Source organism: Cervus elaphus, chromosome 5 (genome assembly GCF_910594005.1).
Source record: "Cervus elaphus chromosome 5, mCerEla1.1, whole genome shotgun sequence".
Lineage (NCBI taxonomy): Eukaryota > Metazoa > Chordata > Mammalia > Artiodactyla > Cervidae > Cervus > Cervus elaphus.
In genome coordinates, this window is record NC_057819.1 from 56,808,134 (window position 1) to 56,831,563 (window position 23,430).

General features: G+C 36.9%; 1 protein-coding gene across 4 annotated transcripts in view; it reads right to left on the bottom strand.

The window, feature by feature from the left end:
* ANAPC10 (anaphase promoting complex subunit 10) overlaps window positions 1-23,430 on the bottom strand; it is a 211,975-nt gene that overhangs the window by 152,120 nt on the left and 36,425 nt on the right. The window lies entirely within an intron of this gene.

Genomic DNA, 23,430 nt, shown 5'->3' on the forward strand with positions numbered 1-23,430 from the left:
ATCACCAACTCCCGGAATCCACCCAAAGCCATGTCCATTGAGTCGGTGATGCCATCCAGCCATCTCATCCTCTGTCACCCCCTTCTCCTCCTGCCCCCAATCCCTCCCAGCATCAGGGTCTTTTCCAATGAGTCAACTCTTCACATGAGGTGGCCAAAGTATTGGAGTTTCAGCTTCAGCATCAGTCTTTCCAATGAACACCCAGGACTGATCTTTTAGGATAGACTGGTTGGATCTCCTTGCAGTCCAAGGGACTCTCAAGAGTCTTCTCCAACACCACAGTTCAAAAGCATCAATTCTTCAGCACTCAGCTTTCTTCACAGTCCAACTCTCACATCCATACATGACCACTGGAAAAACCATAGCCTTGACCAGACGGACCTTTGTTGGCAAAGTAATGTCTCTACTTTTTAACATGCTGTCTAGGTTGGTCATAACTTTCCCTCCAAGGAGTAAGCGTCTTTTAATTTCACGGCTGCAATCACCATCTGCAGTGATTTTGGAGCCCCAAAAAATAAAGTGCCACTGTTTCCCCATCTATTTGCCATGAAGTGATGGGACCAGATGCCATGATCTTAGTTTTCTGAATGTTGAGCTTTAAGCCAACTTTTTCACTCTCCTCTTTCACTTTCATCAAGAGGCTTTTTAGTTCCTCCTTACTTTCTGCTATAAGGGTGGTGTCATCTGCATATCTGAGGTTATTGATATTTCTCCTGGCAATCTTGATTCCAGCTTGTGCTTCTTCCAGCCCAGTGTTTCTCATGATGTACTCTGCATATAAGTTAAATAAGTAGGGTGACAGTATACAGCCTTGACGTACTCCTCTTCCTATTTGGAACCAGTCTGTTGTTCCATGTCCAGTTCAACGGTTGCTTCCTGACCTGCATATAGATTTTTCAAGCACTTACTCTTTGCCAAATATTGTTTTAAGAGTTTTACAGGTACTGAGTCATTCCAGCTTTGCACCAGCCATATGAGATATACTAATTTCACCTTCATTTTATACACAAGAAATTTGAGGCCCAGAGAAACTAACTTTCCAAGTTTCCGAGTTAAGCGGCAAAACAGGAAGGAACTCAAACCCAAGCAGACACCTCCAAAGCCCATGCTCTTGGTATGTTTATCAACTCAAATATACAAATGCATATCCAATAGCTATGTGTAACTGCAGCTCTTAGTTTCATGAGATTTTACAGAAAGGCACAGAAGCGCACACTTTCACAGCCTAGGAGAACACAACTTGTTTCCAAGGCTTTGCTCCCCACAGCTACCATTTAGTGACCTCTACCATGTGTCAGGAAGATCTTTGCTTTAATCATCCCAACGTCACAGCCCTGATTTATAGCTGAAGATCTTGAAGTTCATAGAGAGGTTATATAATTTGCTGAGGGTCACCTAGTTGATGAAGGATGAAGCCAGGACGTGAAAGTGATTTCCCTGCCCAAATTCTGAACATCACAGAAGGAATAATGTAGTCTTGAAGTATGTCTCTCTGGAATAAAAAATGAGGCTATGATATATTCTGAGATGAGTACAAGGGAATAAATTATTTGCAGTTCAAATATAACCCTACATGTGCTTTAAAGAGATGTGGAACTCTGAAGTGGATAGGGAAGAAAAGAAAGTAACTCAAGTGTGTGCAGGTCCCACAACACTCCTTGTTTCCTATTGGTTATGGTACCTAGAAGTAGAGCATGATGTTGGGAACAAATGAAGTTCTTCTTAGAGGTCCAGGCAGAGGTGAAAACCCAATATACACCTCCAGGTACACTGAAAATTACAATGCAAACATCACTAATATTCTCAATAAAGGATTTTTAAAATAACTGAAGTAGTCCCTCATATACTTTGCAAGATTGGTGATTTCCATAGGGCCGATAACTCATCTATGTAACAGATACTGTTAAGAAAAGTACAAAAAAGAACCACTCTTTACTTTCAAAACTCTCTACCTAAAAAAAAAAAAAAAAAAAAAAAAAAACTCTCTACCTAAATCTAGAACATCTGTCTAGAATAGTTAAGGTGGAGTCTACAAGATTAATATTATAGGGTAAGAAGTAATGAATTTTATTTTGTTACTTTTAAAAGCACTGAGCTAATTCTACTGCTTAGTGCTTAGATATATAAAGTTTGACTTCACCTTGGCGTGAATGACTATCATTTTAAGAAAAATGTTAACTTGTTTCCTAAAACTGCCATCAGCGACATCTGAGTAGAAAAAGCAAAGACATTTCTGTTCTATTCACAAACACCAACAAACAGCCCAGTGGGGGAATGGCAGTGTGCCAGGCTGCTCTGTGAGCAATTAGGCTTTGTGGCAGTCAGCAGACTCAGGAGTCTCAGGCCCTTAGGAAACTAGCATGTTAAGAACTTGGTGCTCTTACCCCCCTTTCTTGGAGGCATGTTGAGATACACCTGGTTTAAATGACAATCTCTTCCCTCTACAAGACTGAAAAAAAGATTAAGACAACTATTAAGTAGCAAATTGAGGAGAACATGTGAGAGATTTGAATGCAAGCATCACTGCTTACTGGACTAAATATGATGACTGATTTCAGACAGTAATCTCATTTCAGTAGTCAGAAGAATCAATAATTAGAAGGCTCATACAATTACTATAAAATGTAAAAGTGCATTTTAATTGGTGAAGAAACTCAGAGTGAAATTCAAAGGCAAACAACCTGAAATTTTCTCTTGATGAAAAATAGTTGAAATGGATAAAAATTCAGTTTTAGCAAAAACATGTGTATCATTACTCCTTTACTAACTTATACATGGAAAGTTTCTAAGAAAGAAAAAAAAAACCTTATGGGAGACTGTGGGCATCAACTTCCATTTCACCAAATTTAAACCTGAAGCTCCCTATTATTTCATAAAAGCTTTCTCTTTTTGATATTTTATGAGTCTGAAAGAAAGGTTGAGGCTGTCAACACTGGACTATATTCTGTAAATCTGCTATCTATGTCTTATAAGAAACCAGCAGCATAATAAGAATAAAAAAAAATGAAGTATGTAAGATTAAAAGTGAAAAAATTAATCTAAGGGCCCATAAATATATTTTCTAATATATTTCTTGACTAGAGAAATTAGGCAGGGTCAGTTTAAAGATTTTACTAAATCAATATTGTCAAGAAGCCACCATATTTAAGTATTCAAATATTAAACATCTGAATTTGTCCTGAAGTACAGGACAAGTTTATGATATTTTTATATTCATCTCGCCAAGATACACTTTACTTTATAAATAAAATAGATTTTGAAGGGCAAAAGTCAATATTTAAATCAATCCTTCATATATCTCTTCAACAAAAGCTCATTATTTCTCACCTTTAATGCTTTATAATTTCATTTAAAGCTTTTCATTATTTTATAGTCCATAAACATACATGCCTTTTCTCTACTTCCTGATGTGCCAGAAACAATCGTGTAATATACATCTATGACAACTTAGCCCATAAACAGAATTCCTCACAAATTTAAAATATAAGGACCAACAAATGTTTCACTACACTCAGAAAACACAGAGTCTTTATTCTGAGAGGAATTTTCAGTAAAAAAATGATGTGTGAACAGCAGACACTGATGTTCACACAAGCATACTGCAGACAACCCAGCAGGCGGCTTTCTGTTTTTTTTGGATTATGCTCTGGAGGTGCTGGCACAATGGAATTTCAATACCATAATTGCTTATTTCTCTATGTATCTTTAAAATAGCAGGTAAAGAAGAAAAAAAAAATCAACTATGAAAATAACAAAACAAAATTGTTTTTCATTCTTCCTTTCAAAGGATGTAATTTATAACCATTACACAAATAGAGAAGAAGCACAAAGAGGGGGGGGAATAAAGTAATGTTCCAAAGGTTCAGTTTACAAGGACCTCACACTAAGCTTTTTTTTTCTCTCTGCAACTCTTACTAGAAACAGTATTATTTGCTAAAAATGCACTAGCTGCCAAGAGCCATGGTCCATCTAAAGCAAAATGCTTAAGATGGAAATAGAGTGTTAAGACAGAAAAAAAGGGCAAGATTCAGTATACAAATTTCTGTAAAAATCTAATTTAAAAAAAAAGAATAAGATAAAGTTTTGATTTGCTATTTTCTTCCTGAAAAATAATTGCAATACTAGATAAAATACTAAAATATATATAGCACTGTATTAAAACAATAAGATGTAATCAAATTCCAAACTTTCTAATTAAAACTCTTTTTTTTTTTTTTTAAGTTATTGGGAATTCAACACTAGTCTTGGTTCACATGATAGAACAATGGGAAAATTTTCCGAGTGGCTGAACACTAACCCTGACAAGTGTGGAGAGCCAACTACAATACATTATATGGTAGCATAACCTGCCACCCACGTTGCTGAGAGAACAGCTTTCAAACACATGCACTGAGCTGTAAAACCACAAAATCCCTTATTACACATTGTCTTTTTTACTCTAGGTGAAATATACCATCAACTCTTTCCATTATAAATCTTTTTTTTATTACTATTTTTGAAGTCCATTTAACAATTTGTCTTTTTCTTATAATGAAAAAGATGTCTTTTTAAAAAAGGAAAATGCGACAGGAATGTTATCACTTTCCTACAGTATTACAATGAAGGCTGATATTGGCTGCACAGTTTCTCAGGGCTGATTTTGTAAATCCCTATTACTCCAAATGAGTTTTAAGCTAAGTTCTTCCCCCCGCCCCCCCTCTTTAAAGACCAAGGCCTGATACTGGTTCACTAAGTTTCTTAAAGCATTTGAGAACACTTGCATTATTTAAGACAGATGAATATTTGCTTTGGTTCTTTGATAAAATACATGGTCTTCATCATTACTCTCCTCCATCCCCATCCCCAAAAGAGAGAGAGAGAAAACAAAAACATCAAAATCTGTCATAAAATGAGTGTTCTCTCTTATTCTGCACCTCTTCCCCACATTGCTTCCTTCCCCCCCACTCTGGCACAAATCCAAACCTGTACCAAAAAACAAACAAACAAAAACAAAGTTATTTTAGAATCAAGGATATAGTAGTGCCCCAGGTAATATCCTTCTTACGCTGCTGGTAAAACAAGTAAATAAAGCAAGACAGTAGGAGGGCAAACATGTTTCATCCTTGTATTACAGTGCTGTGCTTCATCAAAGATATGTTCTTACTGCTCAGAACTCACCACAAATAATGACTATCAGACCTGTAAAAAAGAGCCAGACATACAGAAGAAGGGTGTTAAAAAAAAAAAAAAAAGACACTAATTTACAGAAATTCAAAGACACCAGTTTTAGAGATTCAAGATGGTTAAAATCATTCTGAAACTGTGTTTCTCTCTAATGTTTTGCCTGATTAGGTTCCCTCCAAAATTCTCCCTCCTATCCCTTATGCCCCTCACCTCCCCAACTTCCACACTCCATGACCCACCTGCATCCACAGTCTGCTAACTGAATCACAGCAGTCCAGGACAGTTATAGGACATAACAGTTTCTTCTGGGGTTTTCATTTGCAATGTTGTTAGCAAAGAGAATTTTACCTGTAAGTGTTTCTATTATACTGACAAGGTCAATTAGTTCTGTGAACTATTGGTCTTTCTGCCTGATAGCTCAGTGGATTATTCAAGTGGGACCATTCATAACCTATAACCGAATGCAGCCAATTAACCTCTACAAACATGACAATACTGGTATCTAATGGGATTTTAAGCCTATCTTAAGAGAATGCCACAGTGACGTCATTTTCCCCAAAGCTGGCTGTTTATTATACGATAGAAACTCAGCATTTGTCTAAAATTGAATTAATTTGTAAATTATGATATTATAAACTATATAGAGCAACTTCTATTTTATAGATATTTACCATAAAAATGTTAAAGCTTTTGAAAAACAATAATCAGCTATGTCTACATTTGCTTATATGGTTTATACGACTAAGTCAAGAATAGGAGAATCCTTTAAAATGCAATATCCAGTACTTTTATCAAGATTTCTAACAAGGTGCAGAAAGCACTACTACTACCCCCATGGAAGATACTGTGGAAATTAATTTATATTTTACCCTTTAAAAACACAAAAGAGAATTTGCATTAATTGAGTGTTTGCTACATGACAAACAACATAAATAAGCACTCTGCAAACTTTATCTTGTCTCAGAAGCCCACTGAAAAACACTGCTATCCTTCTTCTATGCATTAGGAATCTAGTAAGTGGCAAAATTGATGTATGAAGCCAGATCTATCCAGTCTGCCAAAGTGCGGTATTTCAACATCACTTGGGCAGAAAAATATGAGATAATCCCCCATCATCTCACAGTATTATCTTGTAGTATCTGGACCACAGAGTATTGCCAGCTTCAAAACTATCCTGTAAAATAATGATGCCCAGTTATAACTGAGCAACAACTAGAAAAAGATGAATGAATATGGGTAGCTGATACCCATATAATTATATCAACACTAAAGTTATATTAACGGTAAGTCAATACTCCAGTTTTTTTCACTTCACTTCCAACCCAAACATACTCTCACATATATGAACGTATATGTGATCCACACACAGGCCTGGGCCCATGTATTACCTGCTCATACACACAAAATCATCTAAACTGTCACACTCAATACTCCCAGTTTCTAAGCCAAAGGTATTGTCTATTATACTGGGCCAGAAAGAAGGAAAAAGCTATCTTAATACCATGCATCAAGGCATCAATTTCTTTCCAAAGGATTTTTAAAATAAGTTTTAAGTTTTAAATAACTTTTTCACAGAGTAATTTTTAAATCATTTGACCTAGCGAGTCAACTTAACGTATGTTCTAGCAAAAATTGTATTGTGATTACCTCCATTTTTGCTTTATGAATTTCAAACAGAAGCAATCTGTTCGATTGTTTGGCCAAACTGCCCTAAAAGCAAAAGCCTACCGGGAGGAGCACACTGTGCATTTCCAAAAGTCAAATACTGCTCTCAAATTCTCTGTTGTAGGAGCCTTCAGATTGGCGAGAGGGACTTTCAGGGCTTCATTCACTGCTCAGTGGAAATGTTTGCAAAAATATTTATGCAATCAGGACAGACAGAGCTTTTTTGAAAATACTGGCTTGGCTAAAAGTCATGGCAGTTAAGATGTACATAAATACATTTTTTAAATGGCATTTATACCCTCCTACTCTATAAATGTATTACTACAAATACTGTATTAATTCAAAAAAATACGTTCTCCAAAGAAAGGATTTATAAGGACCAAGAAGCAGAATGCAGAGCCAACAATATTAAGTCAGCTTTGCTTATTTTTTAAATAAATCTAAATACATGTCATAAGCACAAAAAGTTTCAAGAACAAAATACAAAATCAAAGGAAGTATCCAGGTTAGTGAGCTGTTACTTTAGTTTCTTTAGTAAAGAAAGCTCCAATATTCTGACACAATGGCTCAACGTGTGCGCCAACAGATTTTACGCTACTAACCAGATCATATCCCGAAAGATTAAAATTGCTAAACTATTCCTTCACAAAAAAGCACAAAATAACGCTGTAGTTTCAAAGAATTATTCTGTATGTTTAATGCAATGCCAATGAAAATTTTATTAAGGTTTAAACAAAAACAAAACAAAACTAGAAAGCATCATGGAATATATGCTCTAACTTTGGACAACTGATACACAAATGCCAAATATCAACATGAAATTTTTAAAAAGCAACATGTCATGTTTAGGTCTGACAGTGAGGAACTGAACTGATCCAAGACAACCTGTCTACTCTCCATTACTAGCATGTGTGTGTGTGAAAGTCGCTCAGTCATGTCCGACTCTTTGCCACCCCATGGACTATATAGTCCACGGAATTCTCCAGGCCAGAATACTGGAGTGGGTAGCCTTTCCCTTCTCCAGGGGATCTTCCCAACCCAGGGATCAAACCCAGGTCTCCCACATTGCAGGTGGATTCTTTATCAGCTGAGCCACAAGGGAAGCCTTATTTAAGCCTTATATAAGACACACTTATCTAGCACGTTCCAACCTTGTGCAATCTTGGAAAGGAGTATCCTTACTATGAGTAAGGATAAAGCAAGCAGCCATTACAAAACTTGAGAAAAAAGGAGAATGGAAGGACATAAACTTATGTTGAGAAACTTACTAAGTATCTGATACACTGCAGATGTTTTTACACAGCTTATCTTATTTAATCTTCACGATCACCCAAACAAGAGAAGTATTGTGATTCTCATTGTTTAAAGTAAACAAATAAAGGCTCCAAGAGGACAGAAGGAAATGCGCTGTATCACAAAATGAAGAAGGAACAGTACCACGATTTCAACTCTGATCTGACAGACTCCAAAACCTACGCTTAAAGCAGCATGTGGCAAAGACAATCCAGAAACATGTTCCTTCCTCTGGCTTAAGTCTCATCCTTCTGTCCCACTTTAAATACAATATTTAAAAACCCAGGCTGCAGATTATGAAACAGGCTGGGTTTTTGCCCCCATAAGCCAAGGTTAGAGAACTCTGTGTTCAATGGCAAGTACAATATGACTCTGGGGGAATAACAAGTTTCAAATGACTATGACTTCAGGTTAAATGGAGTTCAGTGAGTCATGGTAATTTCATGCTACTGATAATCCTGATCCTAGTCAACAGAAATTTTAAATTTGAATTCCATATTTGCCTTTGATAATTCTCTCTCAACATAAGGCAACTCTTCATTCAAAATAAGTATTTTACAGCCAGGAACATCTCTCAATGCCTTTCATCATTCTTCCACAGAGAAATGACAAAACTTTAAATGCATAAAGCTAACGTTTAACAACCATATTTTACAAACTAGCTAAGAATAATTTTGACTTGATTTTTATCCTGTCATTATCTTAAATGTGACACAACTTCCCAAATACTACAGTTGAAGAGTGAAGGCAGGCAGAGATTTCTTTTCATTCATCAGTCTGTTCTTACTCCCTAAGTAACTTTCTTATCCTACTTAACCTGAGCTTATCACCATTGGACCAGGAATAAGAGGTAAGTTACAAGTCTCCTAGATTGTCCCAAGGTAAATTACATGCCCTGTAGTCATCATCTTCTCTAGGATCATACGCTTACACCAGAAAGTGGGGCTGCCAGGGTGGAATGAGTTTAAGAACTAATCTACCTAGAATTCTTTTCTTTAGTAAAGCTAAAACAGATGCCCCTCCACTATCTTTAAAATAAATACTAGGGCCACTGCAGAAAAAAAAAATTGCACAAATATTAACTGAGCCCCTGTGTGCCACATACTTAGGCATGAGGGTGATTAAGACAGATACTGTCCCTGTGCTAGTGGAAGCTACCAAAGATTTGTGGCAGCTGGTAAGAAATATAGCACAAAATTATTAAATGGCAGAAAGGAAAGATTAGGGCACAGAAATACACACAGAATTCTTATTAAGTAGGTCACAAATTTGGCTCCACAGTTCCTGGCAGTCAAAGAAAAGTGGGTGTCATTATTGGTTCTGACAGTACAGAGGTTCTTCTACTTAATTATATTCCAAAGAGCTATCATTAAGTCCATTTAGTCATATGTGTGAATTTTTAACTATAAAAATCAACTGCTAATACCACATATTGGTAACTAACAGAGCTGACGAACTTCTCCCCCTACCCACTGCTCTATTACAACAGTCAGATTTTCACGTCTACTAAAGTCCTTAAGTTGAAAAGTTCTTCAGTAGAGGAACTTGTGTGTGTGCACGCATGCATAATAAGAACCAAAACGCTTTTCCTGAATTCAGATCTGGAGGAAATTCTTACTCTGGATCTGTATAAAAAGGCCACTTTGTGATATAGTAGACTACATCCTCAAAAAAATTTCTAACAGAATTGCAACAAATTTCATAATTTCTTATGTATCTCAAAGTAGGTATATTGGTTAATACTAAAGAGAAATTCTATAAAAGCCATTTTATAAAATAATGCAGCCAAAGTATAATGGTTTTAATAGCTAGAGAATATGCATGTCTTCAAGAAATTCCCAATTTTAAAAAATGAGGAAACTCAACTCTTGGAAAATTAGTCTGAAGATCTAAAAATAAACTTTTGAGACTACTAGCAACCCAGTCATTTTTTACATAAGTTTTATGTGTAATATCTCTTTATTGTATTTCCCGAAACATAGGAAAAGAAAGCTTTTATATTAAGTTTTAAGGGGTTAGCAATATCTAAAATGAGTATAATACTTAGTGAACAATGAAACCAAATGCAATCTTTTTTTTTTAAAGGACTATTCTTTTAAAGGGCACTTCATGGCAAATAGAAGGGGGAAAAGTGGAAGCAGTGACAGATTTTACTTTCTTGGGCTCCAAAATCACTGCAGACAGTGACTGCCATGAAATTAAAAGATGCTTGCTCCTTGTAAGAAAAGCTGGGACAAACCTAGACACCATACTAAAAAGCAGAGGCATCACTTTGCTGACAAAGGTTCATATAGTCAAAGCTATGGTTTTTGCCAGTAGTCATGTACAGAGGTGAGAGTTGGACCATAAAGAAGGCTGAGCACCAAAGAACTGATGCTTTCAAACTGTGCTGCTGGAGACGACTTGACTCTTGAGAGCCCTCTGGACTTCAAGAAGATCAAACCAGTCCATCCTAAAGGAAATCAATTCTGAAAATTCACTGGAAGGACTGATGTTGAGGCTGAAGCTCCAATACTTTGGTCACCTGATGCAAAGAGCTGACTCACTGGAAAAGACCCTGATGCTGGGTAAAATTGAAGGCGGGAGGACAAGGGGACGACAGAGGATGAGATGGTTAGATAGCATCACCAACTCAATGGACATGAATTTGAGCAAGTTCTGAGAGAAAGTGGAGGACAGCGTGCTGCAGTCCATGGGGCTGCAAATGGTTGGACACAACTTAAGTGACTGAACAACAATATTCAATTTTCTCACAAATCTCAAAGAAAGTACAATTAAGGGAATAAGTCAAAGGCCACAGTTATTATCGTATAAGGTTAGTGTAAAAGAAACACTATGTAAAAAATGCATATTGATTGGCAAGATTCACTACAATTAAGTGAAATGGGAGAAAAAGCAAAAACAGAATCTTGAAGGATGATATACTCTGCCTGAAAAACTTAATTTACTCTGTATCTACCATTAAACAATCACAGAGTACCTTTCCCTCAACTTCAGAGGAGTCTACCAAATCTGAATACTTAGATAAACTCATACAAAACTGAAATTCAATAAGTTAAAAAATACAAGATTATTTGAACAGGGATTCTTTAAAAATTAGATCCTAAACACACTATTTAGTCTAAATATTTTAGGGTCAGAATCTATGTATTTTCAAAGTTGCTTTCTAAATAAGAATAAATGTATATACTAAAATAGCATTTTTAGTAATTACTGGCTGTAAGTCTTTTAATAATTATTTTATTGATTTCTATTATAAAATTGGAGATGTTGTCTACAGAAAAAAATATCAGGGTACTTATTACTATGAAGTCTCATGTGTTTACTTAGCGAGCGTGTTCTTCAGGGAAGAAGTAGGGAAAACACTAGCTGTCAGTCTGTTATAATTACTATTTTATATGAGCTCAGTGTGCCAAGTAAACCCTAAGAAAACTGCTTCCTCTCAGCGGTAGGGAGATAAAGAAAATACTATCTTTTATAACAAAGATTACTTTTTAAAGCAGTTTTTTTATTCACAGCAAAAGAGAGACAAATGTATAGATTTCCCATATGCCCCTGCCCCACACAAGCATGGCCTCCCGCATTATCAACAATCCAACACCAGATTGGTACATACGTTACAAAGGGTGAACCTCTACTGACACATTCATAATCACCTGAGGTCCAAAGTTTACATTCAGGAGTTCTACTCCTATGTTATACGTTCTATGGAATAGGACACATGTGTTAGGTTGGCGCAGAACTAACTATGGTTTTGCACTGTTGAACTTTGCATTTGATACTGGAATACATTCTTGTGGTATTTGCTCAGCATTCAAATGATCTTTCACTGAATGTGTGGGGGAGAAAGTGGTCTCCCCGTCCTATTCCTCCACCATCTTAGGACCGCCCCCCTGGAATACATTCTTAAATAAATGTGGTTATGTTATATATCATTTTAATACACATTTCTCACTTTATTTATTTATTTATTTATTTGCTAGTGACATTACTTGTTGTTTCTATTTATTTTAGAATGACATAAATTTGAGTAAACTCCGGGAATTGGTGATGAACAGGCAAGCCTGGCGTGCTGTGATTGATGGGGTCACAAAGAGTCGGACACGACTGAGCGACTGAACTGAACTGATATTCATTTCAGACTAGGGAAATGATGTTAGACAAAAAGCAAATTCAAGCGATTTTCTTATTTGAGTTCAAAATGGGTCGTAAAGCAGCACTGACAACTTGCAACATCAACAGTGCGTTTGGCCCAGGAACTCCTAATGAACATACAGTGCAGTGGAGGTCCAAGAAGTTTTGCAAAGAAAACAAGGGCCTTGAAGATGAGGAGTATAGTACTAGGCCATCAGAAGTTGACAATGATCAGTCGAGAAGATCATCAACTGATGATCCTCTTCCAACTACACAAGTGAAAGTGAAAGTGAAGTCGCTCAGTCGGGTCCGACTCTTGCGACCCCGTGGACGGTAGCCTACCAGACTTCTCTGTCCATAGGATTTTCCAGGCAAGAATATTGGAACAAGAAGTTGCCAAAGAACTCAATGTAAACTATTCTATGGTCATACAGCATTTGAAGCAAATTGGAAAGATGAAAAAGCTCAATAAGTGGGTGCCTCATGAGCTAACCAAAATTTTTAAAAAATCATCATTTTGAAGTGTCATCTCCTATTCTATGCAACAATAATGAACCATTTCTCGATTGGATTGTGACATGCGATGAAAAGTGGATTTTACATGACAACCAGCGAAGACCAGCTCAGTGGCTGGACAAAGAAGAAGCTCTAAAGTACTTCCCAAAGCCAAGTGAAAGTTGCTCAGTCGTGTCCAACTCTTTGTGACCCCATGGACTACACAGTCCATGAAATTCTCCAGGCCAGAACACTGGAGTGGGTAGTCATTCCCTTCTTCAGGGGATCTTCCCAACTCAGGGATCGAACCCACGTCTCCTGCACTGCAGCCAATTCTTTACCAGCTGAGCCATCAGGGAAGCCCCTCAAAGCCAAACTTGCACCAAAAAAGGTCATGGCCACTGTTTGGTGTGTTCTGCTGCCAGTCTGACCCACTACAACTTTCTGAATCCCAGCGAAACCACTACATCTGAGAAGTATGCTCAGCAAATCGATGAGATGCACTAAAAACTGCAATGCCTGCAGCCGGCATTGGTCATCAGAAAGAGCCCAATTCCTTTGCATGACAACGCCCGATCATACGTCACACAACCAACACTTCAACTTTTGAATCAACACTCAAAAGCTGAATGAATTGGGCTATGAAGTTTTGCCTCATCTGACCTCTCGCCAACCACCATTTCTTTAAGCATCTTGACAACTTTTTGCAGGGAAAATGTTTCCAGAAATAGCAGGTGGCAGAAAGTGCTTTCTAAGAGTTCATTGAACCCTGAAGTATAGATTTTTATGCCATACAAATAAACAAACTTATTTCTCGTTGGCAAGAATGGGTTGATTGTAATGATTCCTATCTTGATTAATAAAGAAGTGTTTGAGCCTAGATATAATGACAAAAATTCACCATTCAAAACCACAATTATGCTTGCACCAACTTGATACCATGACATGTATCCATCTTTATAGTATCACAAAGAGTATCTTTACAGCTCTAAAAATCTCAGTCCCAGCTATTCATCTTCCCATCACACTCAACTCCTGGCAATCTGTAATCTTCTTATTCCCTCCCCCGCCCAAGTTTTGCCTCTTCTAGAATGTCACACAGTTAAAATTATACAATATGTAGCCTTTCAAGATTGGCTTCTTTCCACTGGGAATATACATTTAAGATTCCTCCATGTCTTTACACAGGTTGAGAGTCCGTTTCTTTTTAACACTGAATAACATTCCACTGTCAGTTTATTTATCCATTTACCTACTGAGGGATGCCTTGGTTGCTTCCAAGTTTTAGCAATTGTGAATAAAACTGCTATAAACATCTGGGTGCAGGATTTTGTGTGGATGTAAGTTTTCAACTTCTTTGAGTAAATATCAAAGTGCAAGACTGCTGGATCATACGGTAAGAGTACATTTAGTTTTTTAAGAAACTGCCAAACTGTCTTCCAAAGTGAAAGCGAAAGTGGCTCAGTCACGTCTGACTCTTTGTAACACCAGGCTCCTCTGTCCATGGAATTTCTCCAGGCAGGAATGCTGGAGAGAGTAGCCATTCCCTTCTCCAGTGGCTCTTTCCAACCCAGGAACTGAACCCGGGTCTTCTGCATTGCAGGTGGATTCTTCACAGTGTGAGCCAGGGAAGTGGCTGCACTATCTTGCCTTCCAACCAGCCGTGAGAGAGAGCCTTTTGCTCCATATCCTTGTGAGGACTGGGTACACTAAGGGCTCAGGATTCTTGTCATTCTAATAAAATGTGTACTATTATCTCCTTTCAGTTTGCGTTTCCCTGATTACATACGATGCAGAGCACGTTTTCATATGCTTATGTGCCGTTCGTGTATCTTCTTTGGTGAGATGTTTGGTAAGATCTTTGGCCTATTTTTAAAATCAGGTTGTTTGTTTTCTTATTGAGTTTTTAAAGTTTTTTGTATATTTTGGGTAACAGTGCTTTATGAGAGGTATCTTTTGCAAATATTTTCTCCCAGTCTGTGGCTTGTCTTCTCATTCTCTTAGCATTATGTATTTCAATCTGAGGTATCTGTAACTATATGATAATTTTGTTCATTTGGTGGCAAAGAATGAGAACCTACAGATTACATAAGATCCAGAATAAGAACTTGTAATCTTCATTATCAAAAATAAGGCAGTAGCACATTTACACGACTATTTAAAAAACACCATATTAATTCAGAACAAGATAAGGCTTCAGAAAATAAAAATTGTTACACAGCTAACATCTAAATAATTTCCCTACTACTGTCTCAAAGTTACAGTATCACTCAGTCTGATTCTAGATCCAGAAGTACTTTGAAGGTCACCTCTGCCCTACTTAATTAAGCACCAGAGATCAAGATTAGCTATGGATCATTTTAGCTAATCACCATTTTTAAGCTAATTGCAAAGTCGACAATTTGTTCTGAAAACAGTACTGAGGTAGTTGAACTACTGTTTTCTACCACTAGCTGTAACTGTAAATATAAGAGGAAAGATATCCTATGCCCCCAAACCTACGAATGCTCGTAGCCACAGAAGAAAGTATCAGTTGGCTTATATTCCCAGAGTTCCTACTCCAATATTCTCACTCTTTTTTTCTGAAACTTGGAGATTTTTTCTTTTCTCCTTAGAAATTTTATTCTCCAAATTACCCTGCTTAAAGGCCTTTATAAAATCATTAAGCAAAAGCAACCAGCAAAAAGAAAAGCAAATATTTATAAACATGTATGCCAACAACAGGCTTCCCAGGTGATGCCAGCGGTAAAGAACCTGCCTGCCAATGCAGGAGACCTAAGAGTCACAGGTTCAATCCCTGGGTCAGGAAGATGCCCTGGAGAACATGGCAACCCACTCCAACATTCCTACATGGAGAATCCCATGGAGAGAGGGGCCTGGTGGGCTACAGTTCAGAGGGTCACAAAGAGTAGGATACAACTGAAGTGACCTAACATGCATGCACACATGCCAACAACTTTAGCATTACAAGTATCAATAATTTTCAAGAGGATACACCAAGGGAGTAAATAATTTTTAAATACACTTCAAAAATCAATAAACAATCTATCCCCCCACTTCTAACTAGCTCACTTCCTCAGCTACAGATTTCAATTTTTCTGAAAAACTTGATGAAATGTCTTGGTAACTTGTAATCTAATGTGATTTTTTTTTAAGGAAAAAAATGAAAGAAATACATAATGTTCGTTGGTTCCCAGCTAAAAATCTGCTTCGTTGTGTGACACTGGGCAGCTTACTTCACCTCATGGTATATTGCTTGTAAATAAAAGCATTGTACTTGGTAAGAAGCTGCTAATTTGTGGCCACATCCAGCAGCAAATATACCTTGTTTGCCCAGCATGTTTTAAAAATTGGGAAATTTCATATTCAAATCCAGATTTATGATTTCTCTTTAAAAACTGTAAGACTGGCAACACTGCACCTATATCCCCCGAGGTACGAAGGCTGGAACTGAGTACCAGCCGGCCCCCTCTGGATAAGGCAGGGATCAGCGGTGGTGCGTTACCTGCCCGTTTGTTCGGCACCTGAGTTTCTGATGAACTCGATTTGCCTCTGAAGTTCCTTTCAGTTCTAACAGTCTCACGTTGAGCGTGAGCCCTATAGCACGGGATCTACTTCACCTCCCTAAGTCTCAGCTTGATTTGAATATGGGGATGATACCTGACTACCACGTGAGCTTCAGAGAGACAAAATGAAACTGTGAGTGCTGACTGCTTAGCACAGCGACGTGTGTAGGAAGTGCTCAATAAACCACAGAGCTAACAATAAACACAAACAACAGTGAGCACAACAACTCAGAAACAATTCTATGACGGTCAATCCAATCTAAATCAAAACTGAGGGACTTCTCTGGTGGTCCAGAGGCTAAGACTCGGCGCTCCCAACGCAGGGTGCCCGGGATCGATCCCTGGTCAGGGAACTAGATCCCATATGCTGCAACTAAGAGTTTGCATTCCTCAACTAAGACCAGAGCAGCAAATAAATAAATATTTTTTAAAAAATCAAAATTGACATGCCAATTCTTCTCTTCCAAATGCAACATTGGTCCTATAAAAAAAATCAACTATTTGCCTCTAATATTTGGAGATTACTAATTCTTCATTTAACACATGTGAAATAAGAGGCTGACACACAAAAAAAGTCTTTGAGTAGGCTCACCTCAATTCAATATATATTTAAATTATGAAAAATATTTTCAGCAGGTATTTCTCAGCAAGAAACACTGCAGCTCCTTCTGCTGCTACTACTGTTCTAATCAGGGTCATTTTAGTAGTCAGGGATAAAACTCACTCAAAAGTCTACAGGAGGTGGGAGATGATGGGGAAGTTTATATATATGTGGGAAACCAGGAGAAAATAAACAACCAGGTATCAGAAAGGTCAGGAAATGAAAAATGCTGGGGCACCAGGCACTTGCTCTACCCTATCTGTCTTTCTCCTGGTGTCTCTGTCCTTATATCCACTCCATTCATATGCCATCCTGCCCACTCCTGTACCTCACAGCTTATAATCTTCTAACTTTAAAGTTTCAATGGTGCACAGCCCTTCACCTTACCCCTCCTTCTTCTAATTGCTATGTTTTTGCATCAAGTCTTACTGCTAACTTGCCTGTTTCTTATAAGCCATACTTCTGAGAGAGGCAAACAATTAAAAAATATAACTACCATATGATTCTGCGATTCCACTTCTGGATTTATACTCCAAAGAAAGCAGGGTTTCAGAGAAATATTTGCTCACCCGTGTTCAAAGCAGCATTATTCACAATAATCTCGAGGTAGAAGCAACTGAGTGTCCATTGTCAGGTAGATGGACAAACATAATGTGGTCTATATATACAATGGAATATGACAGTCTTAGAAAGGAAAGGAATCCTATCACATGCTATAACTTGGAAGAACCTCAAAGACATCGTGCTAGCTGAAATGTGCTAGTCACGAAAAGACATATACTATATGACTTCACTTGTATGAGGTATCTAAAGTAGTCAGATTCAGAGACAGAAAGCAGACTGGTGGTTCCTGGGGTCTGAGGGGAGGGAAATGACAAGGACTTGTTTAATGGACACAGATTTTCAGTATGGCAAGATAAAAACATTCTGGAGATCTGTTATACAACAATGTGAATATACTTAACACTGCTGGACTATATACTTAAAAATGTTAAGATGACGAACTCTATGGGGTTATTTTTTTATCACATTAAAACAATTTTTTTTTTCTGAGAAGGAATCGATTGGATTTATTTAGATAATCTTTTTGAAGTGAAGTATACAAACATAGGTCAGTGGCAAGTCTGTGGACTGACTGCTGGTATATTTATTTGACTTTTTTAATTAAAGTCTACTGTTTCCGACACCTGCTAGGTTTTCAGTCAGGTACTTAGTCCTGGCTCATTCAGCTGGTCACACTCAGTAAGCTTTCTTTACATAACAGGGGTTGATAATCCATATCTCATTTTCATATTTGTAAGTAAAGCACATAATAAGTACACTTTACTGTATTATTGTATTACATCCTGCCATGATGTGTGTGTTTCTGAAGTCGCTTCAGTTGTGTCTCTTATGTCTCCTGCATTGGCAAGCAGGTTCTTTACCACTAGCACCACCTGGGAAACCCACATCCTGCCATATGATTAAATAAAGTGAAAGTGTTAGTTGCTCGGTTGTGTCCAACTCTTTGCGACCCCATGGACGGTATAGCCCTCCAGGCTCCATGGAATTCTCCAGGCAAGAATACTGGAGTAGGTTGCCATTCTCTTCTCCCGGGAACCTTCCTGACCCAGGGATCAAACTCAGGTCTCCTGCATTGCAAGCAGATTCTTTACCGAGCCATCAGGGAAGCCCAGGGTTAAATAAAGCGCTTTCTAATGCTGTTTTTTGTTTTCTTTGCCCTTGACTGTTACTACTGTCACTCTGCCTTTAAAAAAAAAAAAATGCAATTTTTCCACAACTGTTGTGAAAACGCTCTTGAGAAAAGCAACTGTACAGCACAATGCTCTTGAAAGAAACCCGATCGACTTCATAGTTTCCTTTAAGTATGCATCAGCAGGACAAAACCTTCCAATTTAAAGACTTACGAAACAAGAACGCCCATCAGAATCTTCTTACTTAGCACAAATACTATGATAGGAAAACTTAGAATTATTGTTACAAAAGCAAATTAATTTCATTAGTCTCCAATCTATTAATATAAATTTAGAAACTATCCCTCCAAAGAGTGACTGAACTACTTGCAAGAACTGCCTTAGTTCAGAGCTGCATTTAAATACATTGCCTATTACAACATGTCACAGAGGCTTAGGAAGGAAACTCTCACTTAGTCTGTATCTAACTGAGTTCTTGACCATTATCAGTTCTGTGACATTATATTTTCTTGATTTTTATTCTCATCTCTGGCAGTTCCTCTCAGTGTTTTTCATTGGATGACCTTTGACTACCCAATCCTTGAATATTGGCATTTCCCACAGTTTCAGCTCCGGTATTCTTTTCAACCATACGCACTCCTTGAATGAAATCGAAACTCACACCTAAGCTGCTACTTCCCATGGATGATTCCCAAACGCACACCTCTAACCTAGACTTTTTTCCTCAAGTTCAGCTTCATGGACCTGACTACCCAGTGAAAAGTCTTTCATCAATGCAAGAAACCAGGGGCAAAATTAATCTCATTAGCTTAAACTTTCTCTCCATCCCCACCTCTACGGTCCTTACTCTATATTCTGTTTCCCATTAAATCGCAATATTCAACCAGATGCCAGACATGAGAAGAATTCTAGATGTCCCGTCCTACCTACTTGAATCACCTGCTGATACTTCCAGGTGGCAATCATTCACAAGTCCTTTGGATTCTACTTCCTCTTGAACCCAACCGCTCTCACCTTAGTTAAATCCTCGTAATTTGTACCCTGATCCCCTGGAGGAGGAAATGGAGACCCACTCCAGTTTTCTTGCCTGAAATATCCCATGGACAGAGGAGTCTGATGGGTTACAGTTCAAAGGGTGGCAGAAGAGTCGGACACGACTGAGCAAGTAAGCCCGCACTCACGACTCCAAGCCTGGTTTTCACACTGCTCCAGTCCTACCAGGTCCAGGATCTCACTTTATCAATGTTTCCTCATTCCAAGTCCGAGCTTCCTAGAAGTCTGACAGCAGGCACAACCTGACTCTCACCTGTATCATTTTCAGTGGAACACTTATGTATTTACTCTACAAAAAGAGGTAACTCCTTACATACACAGGCCAGTACCATCACAGTAAGTATGCTGAAAGAATAAACCCTTTCCCAGTCTTTCCTGAGATGCCTCACACCTGCCCAGCTGTCAGGCATGCTAAGCTCCTGGCAGTTCTGCCATCACGCCAGGCCTGCGTGCTTCCACACCTTTGTATGGAACCTTGATGGTGAAACAGTTCCACTTTATTCTCCACCCAAGTAGGCTTTACATCCATCCTTCAGATTCAGTCGAACCATCACCTCTTTTAGAAAAAATTTTCAAACTATTACTATCATTAAATTAAAAAAATTTTAAACTATTGTGTTCTCATACACCCTGTGTGTATTTACTAAATTGTAATTGTTTATTTATTTGCCTGTCTCTTCCACCAGACTGCAAAGTGCTTGAAGGCAGAAATAGTGACTATGTCTGCTGTATCCCTTGTACCTAATACAGTGTCTGGTACTTAACAGCCTCTAAATAAATATTTACTGAACAAAGCATGAATCTGTCTTACATGAGGATGTCAGGCTATGCAAAAAATCTGTAGTTTAAGTTTGTGGTCAAACAAAACACAAGAGATATAAGAATGTTCCTCTCCTAAAAATATATATACTATTCTATTCTGTAATATATTTCAAGTTTCAAGAAGAAACATATGCCAAATGCATAGTTATCTCAACTCCATTTGAGAAATAAGTAATGTATGCACTGATAATTATGAATATTTTTCATTATGTTTAGAAAGGGATAAAAGACACTATGTCTAGCCAAAAAAGTGTGTGTACCACACCAAAATATTCCACACTCATTTCAAAATGTCCTAAAATTAGTTATAAAAACTGATTCTAAAAAATATTTTCTTTCCAATTAGCTAAATTCAATAAAAACTATTTTTTCCAAAGGCTCAGTAAATTAAACACTGTCTTATCACACCAATTTATGTCTGTAGATACTGCTTAAATCATTCTACTTTATATCAAGTTGTTTAAAATAGGCCTCTCATAAGAAAGTAAATAAAAGTAGATTTTAAGATCAATGGAGAGAGGCAGAGCCTTTGTCTGCATCTCCGCACTCTACCACACACATTAATGGAACGCAAATTATAATAGTAAATGTTATTTTAACAGAAGAGCTGACTTATTAACCACTTCTGTCAAAGTACCATATATGGACTCTCATAACCATGCTACTTATTTAAGACACAAGGTAGACAGCCAAAATGCTCGCCCACATGGAAGAAAAGGAAAATATCATTATGGCTCTCTTAACATTAAAGACTTGTTTCAAGCCTCCTCTTAAAAAAAAAAAAAAAAACACTTGGTAAGAGCTTTATTATCTGAAGACAAAAGCAAGGCTCAAAATTCACTTAAGTGCTCAACTTGGGGCTCCATCAGTACTTTATCCTCTTGTGGCTACAAATTTTAGAAGTAAAATACTAACAATGAACCAAAGGACAACTTTCACATATGCTGAAAACATCTGCTTAACCTTAAATTAGCAAGTAGTTTTTCATAAACTGTGTAGAAATAATTTTGAGAGCTGCCACTATATGTCTAATAAACAACTTTAGTTTTATATTGGAGAACAAAAATTTCTACAATAGTTTTTTTTTTATGGGAATGAGAATACACACAGAGATAAAAAGAGAACTGTCTTTAGTAATTTCTTTAAAAACCTTTTATTTTGTATTGGAGTATAGCCGATTAACAACGTTGTCATAGTTTCAGGTGGACAGCAAAGGGACTCAGCCATACATACACATGTATCTATTCGCCCAGTTAGAAAACTGAAAAGGACTTTAAATTTTCTTAGATTTTTAGCTGGGGATGTATTCTAAAATGATCATAATACATAGTAGTATTCTGGTTCCTCACGATAAACAACAAAAAATTTCCTTCACAAATATTCTCCCTTCTGAGAGCAAAGGAAAAGAACAACATTAAACCAAAACATAATGCTAAAATACAAGGGATTTAAATAGTTAAAGAGAAACTATATCTTTATTTGAAAACATCTCTAGAATAACTTCCTGGACAACATGAACATGATTTCTTGCATAAAAGTAACAGCACTGAGATTAAATATATTGAAAAGATGATGACACAGACTCTGAAATGCTAAATTCTTACTTCCATATAGAAATAGTCTCTTCTGCAGAAGCAATAAATTATAAACATACAATGTTCTTAGGCTGTTGGGTTTCCGATTTGTGTAAGATAGATAATTTTGAAAACAGGGGAGCAGAATGAGCAGCATAAATAAATTCAACTGTGGTACGAAAAATGTTTTAATTGGCCAAACCCAGTGTCAGTATCTTGCATCCATTAGACAGAAAGTCTGAACTTAATTTCTGTTTTAAGTTCCTCTTCAGGAATACAGGTTAAAATATGCATTCTAGAATAGTAAAGGAAGGGCCTGATCTTTTTGCAGAGATTTTTCAACAGAGGAAACAAAGATCTACATATAATGTCATACTTTATAACTGAAATGGAAGAAAATGTATGCTAGAAAACTAGTACTAGTTGGATAAACAGGATGGCTGATAAGTTTTTCTCACCCTGAACTATAATTTTTTTCAAAGTTGCTATTTCAAATCAATAACAAAGTTACAGAAAACAGGCTTTAGAGTGCTTCAAGTAAACAAATCCATAATTTCTAGTAAAAAAGGAAAACCTATTAAAACACTCCAATACACACTACATACACCCTCCGGTGGGCAGGCATCCATGGAAAAATATAAAAAGATTTAGTTGGATTTTCCACTCAGTTAAATCAGTCCTATAACTAATAAAATGATGGTTCTAAAAACCTCACAAAAGTTCACACTATTTTAATCACTTGTCTTAGTAACTGAGTTAGAAAAAGCAAAGATTTTTTAAAAGTAACAATTTAGATGTTATAGAGGAGTAACGTTAAGAAAATAAAATCATGCTCTGCTTATCTTTCCTTGAAAAACAAAGTGCTGTCAAATTCTTAACTTCTTTAACTTACAAAAGAAAAAAGGTAAACAGAATAAATCACATATAAAGATGTATAATTAAAGATAAAAGTATTCTTTATACTATGAGCTGCAAAGGCAGCACTAATATTTTAAAGCAAAATCCAAAAATTATGGTTCCTTAGTGAGAACTGTGGCAGAGAAACAGTATGTTCATTAAGTTTTTCAGGAAAACAACTTACATTATCACCTGGTAATATTTATTATTATTGGTCTCATGAGGCTATGTGGTCACTACACAGAAATATAAACACACTTAGAGACTATTTAAAAGAGCCCTTATTCTATATGGCTAATGTTTCATGACTTAAATGATATAATAAAAGCAAAGACAAGATTTAAAATATTCTACAATAGTCCAAATATTCTTTAATGTTTCTATAATTTACAAATACAAACATATATTTAACACATATCAAGAAATCAGACATGAAGACCACAGTTCCCAAAATGCATTAAAGAATTTTTTAA